At 43.2% G+C, this 17,805-nt stretch overlaps 1 protein-coding gene across 4 annotated transcripts in view; it reads left to right on the forward strand.

The window, feature by feature from the left end:
* Positions 1 to 266: 266 nt before the first annotated feature.
* LOC119155609 (TLC domain-containing protein 4-B-like) overlaps positions 267 to 17,805 on the forward strand; it is a 45,594-nt gene continuing 28,055 nt past the window's right edge. Inside the window, exon 1 of one of the 4 annotated variants that reach the window (XM_037404444.1) lies at positions 267 to 518. The gene's annotated coding sequence lies outside the window, so the exon portion shown is untranslated. Of the gene's footprint in view, positions 519 to 15,975; positions 16,171 to 16,381; positions 16,535 to 16,564; positions 16,835 to 17,805 lie in introns of those variants that run through there. The other 3 variants (XM_037404441.1, XM_037404442.1, XM_037404443.1) reach the window with 3 other exon arrangements.

Genomic DNA, 17,805 nt, shown 5'->3' on the forward strand with positions numbered 1-17,805 from the left:
TGGGGGGCCGCTGCGGCCTGTTCTCGGCGGGAGCGGGCGCGGGTGCAGGCGCAGGCCGCCGCCTGAGCGGGGCCGCGCGGCAGCCCTCGGGTGCGCGGTGCATGTCAGCGGTAATAAAGTGCGAGGCGCTTCCTAAATGTGGAAAGGCTTCGTCTGTGCCCCTGTGTTTGGCGTGTGAGACCAGAGTTGTCCTTTATCCGTGGGAACCGCGGAAACCGGCCGTCACCGCTGGGACTGCTCCTCGGCCGGGGCCCTGGTGCCCCGAACATACCCCCGTGGCGGAGCCTGACCACGAGGGTGCGTGAGCACCGACCGTTCCACAGCCCCGCATGCCGGGCCAGCTGCCCTGCCCCTGGCCAGCCTTTTCTGCATGAACTGCGGTCAGCCGAAAAGAAATCTCACTGCTTTAGTTAAATTTGTAAATCAAGAAATGCAGGCCGAAGGAGTCATGTGGCTCCATGGCGCGTACAGATTCCTGCAGGAATTTGCAATCGTGCGCAGGCATAATCTTTGTCCAGGTATGTATGCTTACAGGTGACTATAATTTTACATACCCTACAATAAGGCATGAAATGAAGACTGTTGATATTTCACTGCCTCTCATGGTTGTTGTTTACATTCATTCTAATAGTTTAGCTTTTTATTTCAGTAAGAAGTGTGGAGCAACAGGTCAGCCCTCTTTTCATCTCTGTCAGCATCCATTCTTTGTTGGGGAGATGGTGATGATTCAGCCCTTGGACTAATCTCAGATGGGATGGATGTGCATTTCCTAGAAAGAGCCAGATACTACATTTTAGGATTAGGGGAGGTGGAGTTTGTTCATCCTTGTCCTCAAATTATCTGCCAGGGAGCAAGGCACTCCTCTTGACCTATGAATCAGGATGAGTGAACTCTAGAACTTTTTGGAGTGGTTTGACACCATTGCTTTATGGGGTGACCTGTCAAGCATATGAAACACGACGGCTGTGCACTTGTACCGCAAACACAATAGATCAAACGCATTGCAATTCTGCATCTGTCTGCATGTTTTTTCTGGCTGGATTTTTTTTCCTCTTGTTCATTCTGAACAAGTTGGACTTTTTGTGTCTGTACCAGCCTTGGAACCTGAACATTTCTTTCTCAATTTTAACAGAAACTTGTACCAGTTGAGGGTTCCAGTGGTTATTGCATATTTACAAGTAAAATATATACTTTTGAGCTTCCCTTTGCCATCTTAGGATCTGAAGTAAAGCGAATCTTTTTGATTTATGTCTCACGGTTCTACAGATTATGTTTTGGTTTTCTTTGCATCGGTGCAGCATGTAATTTTGCATTTGTTTTAAGCAGAGACTATTAAAAACAGTGTTAGCATGGTAAAATTTTCCACCCAAATGAGTAACCTCGGAAAAAATACTTCACTGCTTAATCATTGTTGACATTTGGAAACAACAAGGTTTTAATTAATAGCTATATTGATGATGTATGAATGTCAAAAAATCATTTATCTTTCCACTTAATTAGCTACATAAAAATAGTAATTAGGGACAACAGAGACCCAAGTCCAAATTATAGAAGGAAGAGGAAGAAAGCACCATAGTCCTTGTCAGAAAATAAACCACTACATTAAAACAAGACAGTAAATTCTATAGGGCAATTTAAATACTAATTTTGTCTGTGGTGATCTTTCCCCTTTTGTACCTTCATCAGTAAAAATAATTGATGCAGAATGTATCCCAGGTTGCCACGGGGTGTATAGCTACCAATTGTTTTATGTAAAGAATTTTTTCCCCAAGGCTTTTTTATATCTTCCCTTTTGCTCTTATTCTTCCTACCATGAGAAGTGTTAAAGAACTGCTTTCTATTAGGCATTTAATACAGAGAAAGAATCCCTGAATCTCATCAGCAGAGAGTGACATTAAGAACTTCAACTTATTTTCTCCTTTTCATGTTATTTCTTCTGTATGTATGTACTTCCCCTTCTTATATAGAATTCTTCTGTAAGGCCGTTCGGTGAAATTGATGAGGAACTGACCTAAAATGACTGAAGTTGGAAGGGTAGGGGTTTTTGCTAGGGAGGTCATTTAAAAATGAGGAGAAATAAGAGTGATGCCTACCTGTTCTTTGGGCTGTAAAATGAGGATCTGACAGTTCCTTTGACACAAAGCAAACATCCTGACTTTCAATAAATCTAAAAAGCTAACCAGTGAGATTGCCTCATAAACTAGAACAAGCGTTGGAAGTCTTCTTGCTCATTGGGAATCCTGCTTGAATAAAGAATATAGCTTTCAAGTAGTATCCACAGCAGATTGCAAGGGTTGAGGGAAGAGTCAGGGCTTGGTGAGACTAGTTAAAACACCTACTTAAAGATTGAAGCAATGGACTGCAAGCTAGATGCCATAAAGTTTTGCAGGCTTTTTTTTTTTTTTTCTGTTAGGAAAATTGAGTAGAGCCCATGAAGATCCCATTTGCCATGTAACACTGCTAATTATGTCTTTTCTCAGTAGGACATTTCTGTATTTGTGTGTTTTCATCATGGCAACTCCCTGTTCACTTAATACAGACAATGTTCTGGACCAGGGAGACTTCAGTCCAAGAACTGTTATGAGTAACAGAGCAATCAGGTTGCTCTGCACTAATTCAGTTGCTCTGCTTGCTTGGTGCTTGATTCCCATCTGTCAAGTGCCTTGAGAATACTTCGTCTCAGCATCAAACATACATGTGAAAGTTAATATGAAAAAGCACTAACTGTCCCAAAGTGTAGCACAGCATGGTAGCGTTAGCTAAATAACACGAAGTATAGGACTTCTGTGAGGAAGGCAATGGCTAGTGCTGCATACTGTTCTCCAGTCTGTAAAATTAATAATACTGCAAGTGATGGTATAACCTGTTTGTCTGGGAGGAAGCAGTGCATTTGCCCTGAAAAGTCATTTGACAGAAAGTGATGCAAATGCACTAATTGTAAGGGCTGTCTCTGGTACCTCTGCTACTAAAGCAGGAAGTTAGCTTTGAACTTACTGAAGGAGAAATAAGCCACGTTCATTCTAAATAATTGATCACTGTTCAAAAGAAAACCCTGAAACTCCTGAATGGGGAGAAAACAGGTTTTTATACAATAGTACAGTTTTTTCCATTTACCATTTGTGAAACAATGTTCCGAAGAAAAACCTGCTGCTATTCTTTCTACATGTGAATATTCTCTGTGGAAGCTTACTAGTACATCTGGTGCATGTCTCCTTTGAAAGTTACACTGGTGAGTAATAAATTGAACTGGGGAAGACTCATTCTCTTCATGTTTCAGTTTCTTTTGTCTCCAGTGGGAAAGGCTGCAATGGGAATGTAAACAGAAGTATTTTTTTCCCTGAAATGAAATGTAAGCAGCTTTGGCTATCTGGTGGCCATTCACTTTCTGAGATTCCACTTCAAGTGATTTAACATTAACTGTTAAACAATAGAGTCTTTCCAGCCAGCTGAAATACACCTTATATTCATGTTTTCTTCACTGGCGTTTTGAATAATTGCTTTCCTTTTCTTCTAATTACAAATTCTAAAAGTAGACCTATGAACAAGAGCGATTGTAGTGTTGTTTTCTTGAATAAGGTCTTTTTGCCTTGTTTTGGCTTAGAATGCAACTCTACAAGCAGTTGCATGACCAGAACGGAGGGGTAAAGAGCAATAGGGTGGAAGGAGTTGGGTGAGGAAAAGAGCAGGAACCTCTTACTCAGGCTTTGCTACTGGAAAAATTGTAACGTGGAACCATTTATCATGTTAAACCTCAGACATGTAGTTTGCCTTAGTTTCTGCATGATTATTTCATAGGAGAAGTGATTTGAAAATCAAGGTGTGTTATATAAGTAAACTTGATTATTTTTTTTTTCTACAGGAAACAATTCTTTCTTTTTGTATGCTTATGGTGTTTTGGTGGCAGAATTAGGATGTTACCAGAGTTGGGCTGTGGCAAAATTTGTCCCTTTTAGCAGCAGTTACTTTCAATTAGTTTGGGCTAAGTGCAATTTACTTTCTTGTGAGTCATTACAATTATGGGAATGTAATCTTAGAAGTCCTGATTTGTATTTGTAATCAATAACATCTGTAATATTTATGTTAACATTACAGTTAGTTCTGTGTTTTCGTGTTATAACAGCACTTCTCATATATATTTAAAATGACCCCCATTTGTTTAGATGCAAAGTGTTTGCAAGCACTTATACACTGTTTGTCCTAAATAGCCAAAAAGATAGAATGAAATTCCCCAAATAATGAGATTTATTCTCTATTGAAAATTAATTAGTTCTCCCATGCATGCTTGCCGTTCTTTACACTTTAATTTCCAGTGGTGTACTGTGGGGTCTAACTGCCATCAGTGACAAACAGCAAAGTGGTTGTGAGTTTACACAAACTCAATAAATAAGGTATCCTTCCCTCCCACTATTTAAAGATTTCCTGGAAACGCTAAGGTCTTTGTATGTAGTCTTTGGAAGTGGGGGAGGAGGTTGTTTTTAGAAATTTGTCAGGGTCTAAATATGGTGTTAGAATTTACAATCAAAGAAGCAGTTTGTAGGGAAAAATGTTTTTTTTCTAACAGGGATGAGCCACACTGCTAGCAGATGTTTCTTTAACCTACTACATCTGACAGCATGGCTAGAGAGCTGGTGCATGTAGCTTTGATGACACAAGGTCTGGTGACACTTTGGGTGCATTCTGAATGTGATTTTTATGAAGCAAGAACATTTGTAGTATACAGCACCAAAATTACATATTGCAACTTGCTGTAATTACTGGGTAGCATGTTCAGGGAGCAGTCCTTGTAACATAATGTAAACTAATGTTCTTCTGTCTATTCAAAAAGCCAGGAGAAAGAGACTTCTGTTTCAAATCTTAAAAGTACAGAGCGTCCTGGAGGTCACTGGGTGCCTCTGGCCTCTCAGCCTGTAAAAACAAGGCCTTTTAAAAAAATACTGCTAAAAATAGATTTGGACTCTGATATTACCTTCCTGGAAATATATCTTAAAATCTGTTTACAACGTTAAATGAAATTTGCAGGGGTACTTGGAGGTTAGAATGTAGCATTCTCTGCATACTCACTGCAGGTTTTTGAGGGGTTTTCCTGAGCTTTCCATGGATCTGTCAGGAGGATGAGAAGAAGTGCACTTTTTTATTTAGTCTTTCCTGAATTCCTGTGTTCAGAAGACTGGCCATTGCTTGTGCATTGGTCTCATTTACCAGCTTGCTTCAGTGCATACCTCTTCCTCTCTCAGACTGAAAATCAGGTAGCTGGGGCGGTTGCTGCTGCCATCACAGGCCATCTGGATTTCAGTACTTGGCCCTCAGCATTCCTAGGCCTGAAAAAAAGGCCCCTCACCCTTCAACGCTCTCTCCACCCTCTCCTTATGAGCGTACAAAATGCATCAGAACTGATACCCTCCACTGTAGAGACAGGTTTCTGAGATGAAAGTGAGGACAGTTTTGTGAGCTGTTTAGGTTTCCAAAAGCCTAGCATTGAATTAATGACATGCTGGTGTTGAACTGATCATATTAAAATAGAAGAGATGATGTGTTCTGGTTTTGCTCTACACTGTCTTTGATTTTCTTTTCCTCCCATTTTTCTTGTGTCTTTTCTTTATGCAGTTCTATTTAAAAATGTCATTTATTGACTATTGTTTTGGGGATGTCAGGTTTGGGGATTTGCCCAAATCCTGTTAAAGTCAAGTGAAAGTAATGACTCCACTAGCTCTCAGTGGAGATAAATTGAATTATTTGTAGAGTTTGCAAGAGCTGGATAAGTTATCTTGGCATTTTAATTTCTGTACATTTGTATATAATTCTTGCAAGACAATATTAAAATTTTGAAATCTGAAATTCCTTCTATTGCTTCTACCTTTTTAAAGACATGTAAGATGTCAAGCACAGTAAACAGTGTTAACAGAAAGCTGTCATAGTTAAAAGTCCAGCTGTAGCCAATATAACTCTCCTTCTGCACCATATTTTAACATTCTTTAATTATGTGATTACATAAAATTTAAAACCAGATCCCCCTCACATTTTTTTCATCAAACACAGGTGATGTGTAACACTGTTCTATCGATGCTTGTATACAGTAGTACAAGAGAATGCCCTTGCCTATATTACAGGTTAAATAAATGTTAGGAAATTACACATGATTTGCATTAGTTATTGTGAATTTAATGCATTGTTAGGGTGTCAAGAGAGTTGTTTGATTCCTGTTGTTGTGAATTAAACAGCGATAATAAGGCAGTTGCTTAGAGTTATGGTATTAATTATTTTGCTGACTGATGATTAATATATTACTGAAAATTAAAAATATGTTATGCATGTGGAAACACTTAGGAGTTTTCATGGCAGCTTCTGGTTTACTAACGCTCACCTGATTTCCAAATAGGGATCTTACGAGTGGTTTCATATTCTTTTTGGAATACTTTGAAGACAAACTATGTTGTCTGATTGTACCTTTGTTTGAAGACTGGTACAATTGTATTTACAAGCAGTTCTTAAGTAGATAATAGTCAAGCCAAAAGCTTGTATAAGCTTTGATTATTATTATTATTATTTAAAAGAAAATAATTGAGAAACTGTAAGGTAAACTTCAGTCACCTTTAAAGAGTACTGTACACACAAAGACAAAAAAAAAGTCTGTTTAAAGTGAAACTGAAGAGTTACTGCCCTGGACTTGTTACCTTCTCCCTTTGTGGTGTATTTTTGTAGTTAGGAACCAGATCATGAGAAACCTTGATTCCTGTAACTTCCACAGTGGTGATGGGGCGGTGTGCAGTACTGTGTTCTTGTCTAGGTTATTTTTTTTTATTGTTACAACATGCAGGAATTCTTTGGGACAGGCACTATGCAAAAGTCAAATGAAAAGGCTGTCCTTGTTTTAAGGAGATTTACTGAAATACGGACTTTTTAAAAGAAAGATTAATTACACAAGGTGCAGAGTATTACCTGCTCCAGCACCTGGCTTCATGTATTTTTCCCTAGGATAAATTGACATATAAGGGTTTGTTCAGTGCCCAGATGAATGCTATACATGAGTATCAAATTTGCAGAATTCTGAGCATCATGGACTTGCTGCATGGTATGCCTGGCACAGCCAGTGAGTCAGAGATGTCCAGTCTAACACTCAGTGCATATGCATGGAGTACAGTATGTCCAGAACGCATCTGACTTGTGTACTGCAGAACATGACGTTGGACTTGGACTAGAACATCTTGGTCTGCATATGTGCAGGTACTGTTGCCCAAGATACCTTGAATCTGGAAGTTCCCACTTTCAGTGGTGAGATTCCTGTTTCCACTGAGGCATAATTTCCACACAGAAAAAGAGGACGCCACCAGAGGAACGCCAGATGTGTAATAGCCATTACTCAGCAAATCAAATGAACAGGTGCTGAAATGTTGGCTCTTCAAGCAGTCCCAGTAGCATTATTATGGCACAATGTGTGTGTTTACAACAAAATAAATGTGCAACACTGGAAAACCCCCCCCACAACCAAGATGATGTAATTAGTGTATATTACAATACAATTTTTCTGCAATTTATTCAGTTAGACAACATATTTGTTGCAATTCACAAAGGCTTTTCAAAACTACTTACAATGTTGGCACGATATATTTTTAAGGTGGAACTCTTCCACCTTAGCATTTTTTTCATATATATCACATATACAATTAGGATTATTTTTCTATTTTCCTTATTTTTAATTTTCCTTGGTTTTATATTCAGTATTTTTCTAATATTTTTAGATATCTGAGTAAGCCGATCAGAGTGAGTGTTGCTTGTCAGCAAGACAGTGTTGAACAGTGTAATTGGAAGTGGAAACCTAAAATAATTCACCACTTGATCTGGAAGGCAAGGTTTATTTCTGTGTTTTAGCACTGATGTACTTAAATGTACTATTTCTTCTCTTTGTATCTTTCTTACCATGACTGCTGTATTAAATCTTAGGTTTGGAAGTTACAGTAAGGAGCACAATCACCTTCACATGGCTGGAAGTGCACAGAGGGACAGAAATCTGTCTGTATGAAATAACATGCAGATCCAGGCTTTAGAGAGGGGGGAAAACAGTAGACCTGCTGGCATCAATGGAGACTAAGAATTAAACTCTAGGTAAGAATCTATAATAGTGCCAATACAAAATTTGCAAATAATGACAATATTAACAAGTAGCACTGCTGAAAGCAGTGCCTTTGGTAGAAGACAGTATCAGAAGTGAAAGAAGAATGAATAGTACATTCTGCGGCTCCTAAACTGACAAAATTAGGACATAAAGTGTATTTCCTTTTGAAACAGTGTATTATAACACTTTAATATCTATGTCAAAATGCGAAAAAAAAGCTTTACTATTTAAGAGAAATCAATTTTGAAATCAGTTCTCCGAAAAATATAAAATTATTGCAAGTATTACTGAGTACTGTATTTGAGAACTAAGTGAAAAACAACTCCTTGTTTTCTTATTCAGGGCTTTTCTGACGGATTTCAACAGCATTTAGGTGTATATAATGGGAGTGTGCACCAGGTTTCATTGTTTCCTGTGCCACTAAGTAATATTCCTTCCTTGTTTCCTCAAGGCTTTTACAGATCAACAGAGGATGGAAAAATCACTAAAACTTATAGACACATTTTTGCAAAATCTTAAAAATTGGCAGACACTCAGGGGACGCTATATTGTCTGAAGAAACTACTTAACCTTTTCAGGCTAATGTATCTGCTGTTAAAGTATCTTAATAAAACATTCTTTCTGCACTGTGGAGCATGCTGAAAGAGGCATAGTTAAATGCTGTGCAGCTGCTATGGCATGTGCCAAAGTTTAGACTGATCTAAGCGAGGCTTAGAAGCAATCTTTAGCATACAGATGAGTGATACTGTCCCAGACATGCGCTCTGTCCTTTTACCTGATGTGCTGCTCCTCAAAATCTATCATGTAAATCAAAATACCTAGCATCACCAAGAACCGTGTTCTCCGCTTGAATTATGCTGATTTTAATTGACAGTCTGAACATCTTAAAAAAGCATTGCTTTCTGACCCTTTGCATGTTGAATTGTTGGGAAATTGTTTTTAGCACCCCTTGGCACCAATTTAATGCTTTTCAGTTGTATCCCATTACAAAGTACATCTTTCATTTTCTGTTGTTCTGACATCATCAGGTTCTAGTCACTACCTGGTTCTATGGTGCTCTTGTGGCCAAGAGCCCAGACTCCTATAAGGCAAAAGGAAATACGTGCATGTGAAGAGAAGAATCCGGTATTGTTTCAGGCTTCTTCCAGCTGTTTCTGGTGTGCTCTGTCTCTGAGATCAGGGAACCGAAAAGTCATGTTAATCTCAGAGCTCTCTGGTTTAAGCCTTTGGGAATGGAATGTTTTCTAGACCCCTAGTTTGCTGATCCCAAAGATGCACCCAGGTGCAGCTTTGTTTACCAAAGACCCAAGGACACATTTAACAAAGCTGCAGTACTGCCTCTGTTACAATCCTTTGTGCAGGCATGTCAAAGGAAAGAAAATGCATGGAGGAATGTGAAGTGGACAATGAAGGAAGCCAGGGGAGGATGACTGTGGGGAGGAAGAAAATGAAGTGACAGAAAAGGTGATAAGGATAAAATGGGAGAGGGCCAAAAGAGAAGTCAGAAGGACCTGGGAAAGAAAAAAAAGAGGCGGAGTTCTGTGGATCATAATCAGCACATCTGTCTTAATGTGGTTTGATGTTTTGTCCTAATGCTGACATGGTGCATTAGTGTAGCGCTTTGTAATGCAGCATAATAAACTCACAACGTGCTGTTTTACAGGTTTCAATAGCTTCTGGATGATTATAATCAGGACAGTAATACCAATAGAGAGGGTAATGCTGCAGGTGAGGTGTAACAGGGTGAAAGAGACAGCATGTGATGAGAGATAAATGGAGAAAACAGAAAAACTGGGAGAAAACTGAAGAAGGGAGACTGAGATAGAGGAAGAGGTTAGTGACCAGACAGCTTTCCAGAAACAAGCCCTTGTTCCATTACTGAGAGTAAGTACTACTGGCAGAAATGCTGTTTTAAAAGGGGAGGTGGCAGGAGCTAGGGAAGCTAAACTAACTGACTTAAGATGAAAAAGGGAGGGTGTGTTTAAAGGAAGTAAACTAAAGCAGGGGAACGTGAAAGTATTGTTTAGTACAGTGCTACCTAAAAATGTACCAGGATCTGTTACAGTGACCTGTGCTGGGAAGGTAAGACACATTCTGCAGCACTCAATCTGAGCAGGTGTAACACAATACGTATCAATACACAAAATGTGTCTGCTGTTTGGAAAATGAAGATAACACTTTTCCTTCAGGGAAGCATACAGCTCAGCAACTGTTAACTGGGTACATGTAGGGTGTTTAAAAAAAGACAACAAACGAAGCATGTAGATTCACTCTTTTTTTCTATGAATTTTTGTTTGAGGGAGTGAGGATTTTTTTAGAAATTGAGTCTTTTTTTTTTTTTTTTCTCCTTTTCTGTTTTCCTGACGTTTTTCAGCTTTAGCTAAAACCAAATTTGGATTTTTTTTCCAGTCTCCTCTTTTCAGTCTTGGGCTTTCTGAATTAAATGCTGTGATATTAGCTGCCTACAGTTACTGTGATTGGACTCCATGGGTGGCCCGAGTAATTTTCAGACAATGGAGCTGGTTCTTTTCTCACTCACACCAGTCTAACTCTTTGGCTTCAGTGGAGTTACTCTTGATTCACAGTGTTGTGAAAGGAGAATTGTGCTTGCTCTTTCATACGTTCTTTCATCTCCATGATATTTTTGCTTACATGTATAATTGATTTTCTGGGAGTATCTCCTGCTGCTGACAGGTAGACCTAGGAACTTCCTAAGACAGAAATAAATTTAAGCATTTTTTAGGTCACTGAGTTCAATCCACTGCTGCTGCAACACCATGTTATATAATTTTTTTCATATACTAATCAGGCTTTACCATTCATTAAGAGTCTATTTTTACTACAATTGGTAAATTCAGACAGAAAGGTTAGTTACATTCTGTGTAAGTTCAAAACCACAACCAAAGTAATTTTCAAATGCTCTGAAAATATTCTCCTTTCTCACATATGCCTCACTTTTCAGTACAGCAACCACGATAAAAGCTTCATTCTCGGCAGAAGTAGGCTCAGCTCTGAGAAAGCACGGTTCTGAAATTACAGGTGTGCTTGGGAAGAGGTACTGTGTAGTTTTCTATTTATGGTCACATCCCTCTCACAGATTTTAGTGGGAGTTACAAGCAGTCACCTGACAACATATTTTTACCATACCTGAAGTGCCACCCTGAAAGTAATTACAGAATGAGAAGGGTATGGAACAGGGTGTACAACTTGGCTGAGGATGGATTACTGCAGACTTCAACTTCCTTACATTGGGCTACCTTCCTCTTTACCACCCTGTCTTAGCAGACCCTGTCCGTTTCAGCAAAATTTGTTCCTTGTTTATGGAGTTCCTGGGCCTAATTGGCAGAAAGCTGAAAACGATGAATATATCAAAGAAGTTTAATTGTAATTAAAGCATAGATGAAAAGCAGAGCCCAATTTTTCTCTTATGCAGTGTAAATAAGATGATTCAGCTGAAGCCAACAGAATTATGCTGTTATCTGTGAATGCTACTGCGATATCTCCATGTTCTACCGTCCCTATGGTCTTTCAACCTGTGTGCCCAACATGGAATATAATTTCATTTTTTGCCCTGTGTTCCTAAATCTCTGTTCTACACATCACCTTAGCAAACCCATTGCCTGTAGTTCCCTACCCTGCTGAAGCCTGGCTTCAGAAGTGGCATTTGTTACTGGGGGAGTTCTTGACAGTTACCATATAGCGGTGGCATCTTTGGTTTGCAGCTGCTGGAGAATGGTGGCTGTGTATCACAAGGGAGTGTGGAAGAGATGTATTAGTTGTGAAAGCCAGACTGTGGTCACTGTGTAGCAACCAGCTGACTGTGATGCCACTCCGGTGACTGTTTATCCTGCCCTTTGCTACTGTACTTGTGATGCACAAATAGGTGCACAAGTTGCATCATCTAAGTATAGTAAGCCTCATACATTTGAGGAAATGCTCAAAGTAATTATTAAGTTCACGCGACGCTTTGTAGGAGTGGTAGAGTACACTCTTGGTTTTGTTGGAATTGCTTTGCACATGGAATACAGGCCCAGTGTCTTTGCTCTGAGGATCTCTTTGGGATTGCTGGACATGGGATACCCAAGGCGAGGCTGCTGCGCATATGCAGTAACATCCAACTTGATGAGATTATTAGATACCAAGAATCCCAGACACACAGGTGGCTCTCAGAATCTTCCTGGAGAACATTTCTGGTTGGAAAGACGACAGACAATGAATCTAAGGCAACCTGGACTTCTGGCAGCCGCATCTAATCACGTCTGCAGGCCTCCCTTCTACTGCAATACCTTCATACCTGTCACGTTAGAAAGGGGGGTTTCCATTAACCCTTTATATTTGATCAGCCTGTCAGTTTCCCAAGAAAGATGGGACCCTTGTGTCCGACCAGTCTGTCCACTACCTGCATTTTGATAGCCCGCCGTATTGGAGGGTGATTTGACTAACCTATTCAGGGTCCCCTGCTGACAGCGTCACTGAGTCAAATCCCTTATGTCAACTACTCAGACCTCTGGAGACTTACACAAAATGAACTTCAGCTGAAGATTTTTATTATACAAAATGCAAGTTTGTGACAGGATAAGGTTCAAACATTGCTGGTGATAATACACTGACTGCAAAACAAGCTTAAACCAATACTCCTAATAACAGCTAGCACGAGTTCGTCATAGAATAGAGTTCCTACCCAGTAGGCGTCCCTATGGAGAAGACAGGTTCAGCCCATCAGCTGATCCCAGAAGTTATGATGGAGTCTTCCCTAATTTCTCTTCTTTCTAACTTACTTTTATACCTTTTCTTTACACTTAGGTGGAGCTTGGGTGACTCTAGTCATACATATTTTTGTTACTGATAGGTGTAAAATTCTCTTGCTTTACCTTTAAAGGTAAAGTCAAATAAAAACATAAAATGCGTGCTCAGTGAAGGGTGGTCATGCCTTGGAGGCAGTTAACTTTGGGATGAGGTGCATGTGGTATTGCAATGAGGTTATAATGAGCAAGGTTTGCCTGAGGAAAGTAATTTTGCCACAGTTGTTGGCTCAGCAGTGGGCATCGCGTGTATTCTTCATTTGACAAGCGCTATGTAGCTTATCAGCTGTGCGGTACCATCGAGTTCCCATTCCTGCAGGAGTACAACAGAGCCTGGCTGCGGTGTCTCCACTCTGCGCCACCCGTTACTGCTGACAGCATGTGGTAAGATGGCAGGGTGTGCTGCTTAGGGAGCCATGGTAAAGTAGACTCCGTGCATGCCGACCACCCTGAAAGTGGTAACTGTATGTTACCCTAAAAAGCTTTCTGTAATACTATGCTTCTATTAGGTCCCAGTTTTCCCTGATTTCCTCCAAAGTAATTTTCCCACAATACCCTATAGCCAGTTCTCTTTTATCTGCAAATTCTCTTTATCAGAAATCTGAGAGATATCCTGCTGAGTGCTCCCACGGAGAGCAGTCGCCAGCCAGGAATCCATACTGTATCGCCATTCTCAGCTTTACAGTCAATGAGCACATGTTGTTGGGCTGTTGAAAGATGGCATTGCCTCTGGTCATGATCTGCTGTGTGCTCCAAAATGTGCTGAACATGGGCCAAGGAGAGAGTGGTGAGGCAGGTCAAACTAGTTTCTTTCACCCACGCAGCACTGGGCCCAAGGAATTGTTTGGTAGGTTGTGTGCTACACAGGCTCTCTGATATAGAGGGGTTTGGGCAGGGTCTGGTTTGTCTTCTAGATGCTTCCTAACCTGTAAGTGTATGATGGTGACGCGTTGTTTTGAGGCTTAGAGCCCTGATAGGTGGTCTTTGGCAGAGTTACCTGTTCAGTTTAAGATATTGCCACTCTCAGCTGTCTGCTTTACCTTGCTGCTAGGTATTGCCACACTCTTGCGGTGGGGACTCCAGGTCACAGGCTGGCATATTAAAAAACTACAGACTTTCATTGTTGTCCTTTGCTAGAACGGTCATGACCTGAGGCAGCTGGGAGAAATAACATCTTAAAACACAGCAGCTAAATCTGCTGAAGCTTGTTGTTCAGAGCCTTTGGTTGTTAACCATGAGCGAAAACAGTCATTGCCTGCATCCACAGACCTGAGAACAACCATTCCTGCCTTCACTGCCACTGTAGATCCTCTGTCACCCCAGAGGTCCACAGCTTCTCCATGTGGAAGGCTGTTGTCAGAGTTACAACTTACAAGGGCAAGTGGTATGTACAAAGAAACTTCAAAGTCAGTGATGTTGGATTAAGCAGAAAGTACTGTTCTTTGGAAGGTGAATTATTGAACAAAAAAATTTTTCTGAATGTTTGTAGTTTATGTCATCTTGGAAATGGTTTATGATCCCACCATGCAGTTCTTAGGTTTTAGTGGCTGTTCTGTTTCACTAAAAACTGTAGACACAATAAAAATAGGTTGAAATCTTCCTGTATATGATGAATAAAATGACATCAGAGTAAAAGATGAGGGTTTTATCCCAGTTTTACTAAGATACTCTGTTGGTATGATACTGCTGTTTTTATTGGTCTACCTGTTTGTTTCTGGAATGGAAGAAGATTGAAAGGAGGAATGGGATCTCTTCCTTTACTCAGCTGAGAACATTTTGTGGAGTTTTGTTAACAAAAATCAGTTTAAAAGCTGGTCAACCGTAAGACACAAGTGGATAGTCCAAACTTCAGTAGTTCTGATGGTCACACTTACCCACAGTTTATGTTCAGCAATGGATTAAGCCAAGCTGGCTTGAAACAGTTACAGATGCTGGCGGGGCGCCCTGCTCACCTCCCACAGGTTACGGTTTCTACAGCAGGAATGGCTCAACGCCTCATTAATCAGTACCCCAGTTTCTGTGTGTGGCAGACCGGCACATCAAGGCAAGCCAGCATCAGTTTCTGTTCAGGCTCAGGCCACAGCATTCCTGCCCTGGGAGACATCTTGCAAGAGAGACCAGTGTACGTAGTTGGGGGAGATGATTTGCCAGCTGTAGCTTAATCTAGGGAGACATATATGTGAATACCTTCCACATTATGTTGTTTGAGAGAGGAGAATTTTTAAATTATTGATCTGAAGGATCAGGAATCCTTAACGGAAATGGAAAGCTGAGGTGGTTTAGGATGCGTATGGGAGCAGGACATGGCAAGAGCAACAAGAGTCCTGACCATTATGCTTTCCATTTGGTAAAAAACCCAAGGCCATGCAGCATCATCATATTTAATTTTGTCAACGTAATTTGGCTTCTCTTTGATTTCTCAACATTATCCAACAGTTCAAAAATGTAAAATAATAAAAAAAAAGATGTGATTTTAGTCAAATCCAATTTATAAAAAGAGCAGGTGTCAGCAATAGCTGTTGTCAGTGTGGTGAGCACGTTGCCTGTGACCCCAGGTTGCTGCGCAGCGCCATCAGGGAGCGCAGAAACGGGTTCAAGGGGGCGGACGGTCCCATTAGCGTTTTTGCGGGGACGGGTTGAGACAATGGGGCTGCGTCCGCGCACGGCACCGTGACCAGGGCGCTGCGGGAAGGCGGGCGGGATGCGATGCCTAACGGCGGGGCTTCCTCCCCCAGGCGGGAGCTGTTCTCAGCCCCGTCCGTTCAGCAGGACCCGGGGGCCCGGAGCCCCTCCCGGGGCAACTGGCAGAGGCGGCCAGCGGGCGCCGGGGCCGGCGATGGCAGCTGCGGTACCGGGGCGGCCGGCCGCGGGCTGCCTCCCCGCCGCGCCGCGCAGGCGGCCGCTCCTCTGCGCTGTTACCGCGGCCGGCCGCCGCCGCCGAGCCCCGCCGCCCCAGCGCCCCTGCCGGGGGCCGCGCCTCAGCCGCCGCCAGGCCCGCGGGGCCGAGCGACAGGGGGAGCCGCTGCGGAGAGGGGAGGGGCCGGGGGAAGCCGCCGGCCCCTCAGAGGCGGCGAGCGGAGCCCGGCGGCAGGTGGCGGCGGCTGCTCGGCCCCTTTAAGGCTACGCCTGCCGTAACCCGATCGCCGCAGCCGGAGCCACCGGCGGAGCATCCTGCGCCTGGGAAGGGCTGTCCCGTCCCCGCCGCCGCGGGGAGGCATGGCGGAGGCGGCGGCGCGGCCCCGGTAGCCCCGCTCCCAGGTGCGGCGGGAGGGGGGGGGCCCGGCGGATCTGTCGGGGCGCTGAGGGGCCGGTGGGACGGGGGCGGTGCAGCCCTGTCCCCCCCACCCCGCGGGGCTGCGCGGCGCGGCCGCTGCCCTCCCTCGGTGAGGGGCCGCCCCCCGCACGGCGCCGCCCCGGGGCCGCGGGCCGCAGCCGGCGGCGCTGGGCGCTGTGACCGCGCAAAGTGCGGCGGCTGCCCGCCTCCGCCCGCCGCCCGACCGCGCAGCCGGTGCCGCGGCGGCTGTGTGCGGCGCCCGCCTGCCGGCCGGGGCTGTCGCCGGGGCTGTCGCCGCGGGCGGGCGCGGTGCGAGCGGCGGGCGCCTGGGCCGACGGGGAGAGCCAGGTAATGCCCGGCGCGGGGGAGCGCCCGGCGGCTGCTGCTGAGCCGTGCGCCGCCCGGGAGCTCGTCCGTCGGGGTCCCGGTGCCGCTCCGGGCCGGGGGGCTGCCCCTCCCTGTTGCTTTCCGACTGCGAACTTCTCCCCGGGTTGGAGGGGATCGGTGCCGGGAGCCGGCCGCGCAGCCCGTTTACCCAGCCGTTACAAAAAGCGTGCTCATCGAGGGGCTTGGGGGTCCTAAGAGCAGAAAGCAAAGCGGAGCGTGGGGTGTTAGTTAGCCCTCGCAGAAAAAGGAATGGCTTCAGCTGTGAGTAGCTCGAATTTTATTGTGTTTTCTCCTCCGTGCTGCTTATTGAACTAAGTAAGATACTGAATGCAGGGTGCCTCATTGAGTAGGAGCAATGGAAACCACCGTTCAGAACCAACAGCGCAGCAAAACTCAAGCACTGCAGATGTTTTATTACTGGGTTTATTATAAAATGTGCAAAGAGTCAGTAGTCCCGCGTTGCTCTCTGCAAATTAGTGTGGCAAGTTTTATGGTGATTGGATTTGGCTTTCGGTTTTAAACGGATCAGGAGAGCATGTGGCTGAATGGGATGTCCTGGTATCACTGGCAGCTTTAGGTGTAATCTTGTTTGGAAATTGATCCCACTCATCTTGAAATCCAGCCTTAAAGAAAGCAAGGGCTGCAGGCCTTATGCCTTCCCCTGGGCCTCTTTGCTGAGTCTTGTGGTGATACAGTTGCGTTTCCCATTTTTATGATGTAAAAATTGCTGTGGAAACAGTGAAATGAGGAGAAGAGAAATGCTAAATGCCGTTGATGGTACAGCGCTTGGTAACTCTTCCATTCCTTTATCCTCTTTCACTAAGTGCTGACTTGTTTCTGTGAGAAGTTCTTAAGGGTATCGCGTTGGGGGTGAATGAATGTTGAGTCTTAATGTTGTTGGGTTTTTTCTTCTAAATTTCTAGTAGGACAGAATTGCAGGAAAACCACAGCATGGCAATAGCACATGAAAAGAGCGTACTTTCCGCTCTTGCTGAGTGTGATTGATAAGCTGTGTTGTTAGCTTTTTCAAAAATACTGGGGTCAACAGAGTAACCTGATACAGCATTAGACATGTGTAAGCAATACCTAGCTGAAGATTGTTAGTTTCAAGTGTTTGTTGATACTTATTTACCTAAAGACTGCACTGAAAAGCTGCAAGAGTGAAGTTCTGATCATTAGTAACTACTGTCTTAACTGAATGGCTAAGACAGTAGTTTTTGGGTAAGCTAGGA

This window comes from Falco rusticolus, chromosome 11 (genome assembly GCF_015220075.1).
Source record: "Falco rusticolus isolate bFalRus1 chromosome 11, bFalRus1.pri, whole genome shotgun sequence".
Lineage (NCBI taxonomy): Eukaryota > Metazoa > Chordata > Aves > Falconiformes > Falconidae > Falco > Falco rusticolus.